Source organism: Scleropages formosus, chromosome 16, assembly GCF_900964775.1.
Source record: "Scleropages formosus chromosome 16, fSclFor1.1, whole genome shotgun sequence".
NCBI classification, from domain to species: domain Eukaryota; kingdom Metazoa; phylum Chordata; class Actinopteri; order Osteoglossiformes; family Osteoglossidae; genus Scleropages; species Scleropages formosus.
Genome location: NC_041821.1, coordinates 4,213,630 through 4,217,957, shown reverse-complemented (window position 1 = coordinate 4,217,957; position 4,328 = coordinate 4,213,630).

The following is a 4,328-nucleotide window of genomic DNA, read 5'->3' as shown; positions in this document are numbered from 1 at the left end:
AGGCAGCGTGCTCCGCTGCAGCCCAGGCTGACCTGTAATAAACCAGGGCTTCCGAATGAGCTCTGTGCACTTAATATACGCGAGTGCTTTCAGTTTTACCAGTTTAATTCAGCGTCCGTTGTAAATCGTCAGGATTTAAACATCTTATTTGAATGCTAGCTAGCAGCAATTACGGGATATTGTTCAGGGCCTTACATTTAAATATATCCTGGTCTTGCTTTTCTTTTTAAAACTAAGAATGACAGACAATTTAAGTGCCTAATACCAGATTTTAAATGTTGCTTTATATCCTGCTCACCCAGGAGCAAGAACATTTAAAATACAAAAAAAGTTAATATTATTTTAGATTCTGGCATCAGTGGCTGTATGCCTATGTAGGTGTTGCTGAGTCCTCCCAGTGAATTAAATTCTACAATCCACCAGCTCCATCATCTGTGCTGAAGACTCCTCAAACAGATATGGTTCTTGACCCCCTGCCACCAGAACATGACATGAGAGTATATAACACAGGAAGATCTATGCAATCCTGCTGAAAAAGAGAAAGTTACAGTTCCATGTGCACAATTTTTAAATCAAACCAGTAACATTTTGAAGAACATCTAATGGTCATTAAAATTGCATGCAAAGAGCGCAAAGGGACATGAGTCAAGACTGGAGTCCCTCAACACCCGTAGGCATTAAAAGGTGACAACGAATGTGAATAATCAATATAATAAATTACAGCAAATCAACAGGGCTATAATGAGGAATCTGCCTGCAGAAAGGTAAAGAACACAAAAACCCATACATTTGTCACAAACCCTAATATCTACCTGCAATAAATCATGTAAGGAGCATTTTTGGACATTAAATTTTAAAGACGCATATATGTATATGTAGTGCAACCAAGAGGAACAAAAGTGTTCATTAAACATGTGTTCAGGGTTGTGTCTGCACAATCTCAACTGCGGTCACCTACAGATATAACAGTACGTATATAAACATACTGTACTTTGTTATGTTTTGACTACACAGATAGATAGATAGACAGATAGAAATTTTCTTCAGAAAAATCACTCCCAGCCATAACTGCATTCTTTCTCATTAAGCCATATACATATCAGAGGTTTACTTTCTAAACCAATCCACCATCTGCTCACGTCTGCCTTCCTTCATGTGAACGAAACAGAAGCACGGAGGCTCTTTCTCGAACCAGGGAACCTCTAGATCTACCCTGTTTCTTCTTAGCACTCCATTCCGCTCCAATGTGTCTCAATCTGGGAGAGGGGGTTGTTAAGGGGGGTTATTGCCCACTGACTCCATCTCAACCTGCTGACCTTCACCCAGTCCGTTTGTTTGCACGTGTCCCCAGACTCCCTTTTCTGTAAGGAAAGTCTCCTCTTTTGCGGCGCTCCTGCACTCCACCTAACATTGTCTCGAATTAACTTCAAGGAAAAGTGGAATGCCGCGCTGACGGTAAACTGCAGGTACACTCGGTAGGAAGGCTGACCCCAGCGCCTCGGTGGGGATGAAACCCTCTGTGCCTGAGATTGAAGTCGCACACTGTCCAAGCTGATGTGGATTCACAAGTGTTATAATTAACCTATGAGCCACAGCAGCTGATGATACGTGGCCCTCAGCGCCCTATCTCTCGCTCGCTCCGTGTCTCTCGGGGCCGCGCGGCTTTCCCGTGTATGAAATTATATTGGATTTGCCCAAAATGTCGTGAGAGAGAATTGCAAAACATTACGTGTGGCGAGATGTGCTGCTGTCCTCAACAAAGCAACTGAAGCGACTTCATCTCATGTCGCAAAATGTTACGAGAGGCGAGGTGACTCATGGACAAGGGGCACGAACTGTAGTCTGTCGCATTTATAAGACAGGATGCAACGCAGCACTTTGCCCGTTACATGCGCTAGATACCACTGTGGCTGCTGGGTGGCTCGCGTTCCAAAAAAGGAGAAACGCAACTAATCGACCCAATTTGGACCTATTCCATTATGATTTATTCATTTAGCTGATGCCTTAATCAAAGGCAACTTATCAATATTAGAAAACACAATGAAACAAAATTTTTCAAAGTTCTTCGTTATGTTGATTTTTGCTTTCATTTTGAAAAGTTAAAGTTTTCTGAGCGGAAAAATACCAGTAGTCTTAGCGTCAGTTTTAGTTTGGTGCTTTACAGCCGTTGGAAGATTCTAGAAGGCACCAGAACATTCTGGAAAGTATCAAAACATTCTAGAAAGCATCAGATTCTGAAAGGTACTGGAATATTCTGTGCTTGGAATGCAGTGTCAAAATTTGCTAAGTTCAAGGATTCAGAATATTTTTCTAAAAACTGACATATACTGTATTACAAACTAATGCCAAAAGTTCAATCTAACAAAACTGAATGGAAACTGCAAAAAAAAAAATCAAATACTAAAAATTTTGTTGCATTGCACATTCAGATTCAGAGATATTTACCCATTTGTACAGCTGGGTAACTTTTACTGCAACAGTTCAGGGTAAATATGTTGATCAAATGTACTAGTATGTCCACTGCCCCATAAGTTCATCCATTTTTTAAAGGATCCCACTACTTAAGTCTGAACAGAAATTGAAGGAAATACTGACTGGAAAAATTATTTCTGCAATGTGTAATTCATATTTGTAATAAAGAATGATTTGTGGTAAAAGAAGATCAAAAACCCCTCTGCTCTTCCTCACCCCTTGTTTCAGGAGCACTTTACACTGTGATCAACATCCACCTACAAGCACAACAAGAAGAGCTACATGCTGTTGTTTCAAGTCTGTGAAACTGATTTAATCAAACTGCGCAGCTCAATAATTTTGAAATTACAGAAGTGAAACACCAAGAGACAAATTAATTCGTGTGGAAGCAGAGTAGTGTTGATTTGATGAGCGATTGGCTTTCTGGGAGCTTTGGGTTTCGGTTTTCCACGCATTTCAAACAGCAGGTCTGGACAGGCCTGGTTCTGATTCGACCGGAGCGCACACGGAGATGGGTCAGATCGGAACCACTCACAACGAGGGGTTTGGACGCCTTTCGTTGCGGTGTCTCTTCCCAGACCGGACCCTTTACTGAAGGGCTCTCCGCTGTTCAAATGAACTCTCACAGTGGGTGGCGCCCTGCCTGATTCCACAAACAGCTCCCCAAACACTCGTTCCAGTTGTGTAGCAGCCAAAAAGACAACTTAGAGTTTCCTCGAGGATTAACACCACATGATGGTTGGCTGAGAGAAGTCAAGTGCGGTTCGTCGCACAGGGAATTGGGACTGTTACACTGGACTGCAGCCAAAACCTGGACATTGTCCTTATGTAAGGGGACAAGCTATGAGGGAGTCTATCCGGGCCAAAGGTTTTAATAAAAAAAGCATCTAATGTGCAACGCAAGCTTGTCTTAGAGCTTCGTCCAAAGTTTTCGCCCATAACTACAGGGAGAAGAGCGCTGATTCGAGCTTTGAACTGTGGCTTTGTTTAAAATGCAGGAAATGTGATTTTTTTTTTGGTCAGGGAAGCACATGGTTGAGATCTGGGTTAAGGTATGTATGTAGACTGAGACTCCTGAGGATTTTTTTTTTTAACAGCCTGAACTCTGAATGGTGCCGCCCGCAGCTCCTCCGAGACCAGTCTGATCAAAGTCTTACGGTCTGTCGATGGTGGAAAGAAACGCAAAAATGAAAGAAGTTTTCAAAAGATTACAAGGACGCGCAACGAGGGCGCCGGGCCTGAAATCGAGCGAGGCTGCGGAGGCTGGGGGGGCCGATCGCTGGACGGTCCCAATATTTTCCCTGCGTTTGCGTGAGCCGCTGGAGACGAATCCTTGAGGAAGACACGTGAAGGTAACCGTTCATCGGTGCTGGCGGTTAATCACAAAACCGTCCGCGCAAACTCAACAGTCCCTCGAGAGTACAAAGGAATGCCAGGATCAGCACTGCTCAAAATTACATAACAAGAGGCCTCTAAATTAAAATCAAAACAGCATGTGCAGAAGTTTGAATTCCCAAAGCAGTCCCTTGTAGAGGAGCAGCATGCAAGCTGCAGTCGTGGCATTTACAAACGCATGGGTAATTACGTTGCGGCTCGAGACAGAAGGCTGCGACGGCATCTCGTCCGCTTTGACAGCTTCGCTCGGGAGCTCGGCGCGTCAGATTAATAATTCGAGCGCTTGGCTGTCAGTCTGGGGACGTCATCTGTCAGTTGAACAATATGATCGCTTTGATGGGGAGCAGGACCTTTTCCTAAGACACATTCCGATGAACAGAAACAGCACCACATTCTTCTATAGAAGTTCAAAAAGTGAGGATTACAGTGGTTTTGCGGTCAGTGATGGTACTACTGTGCCA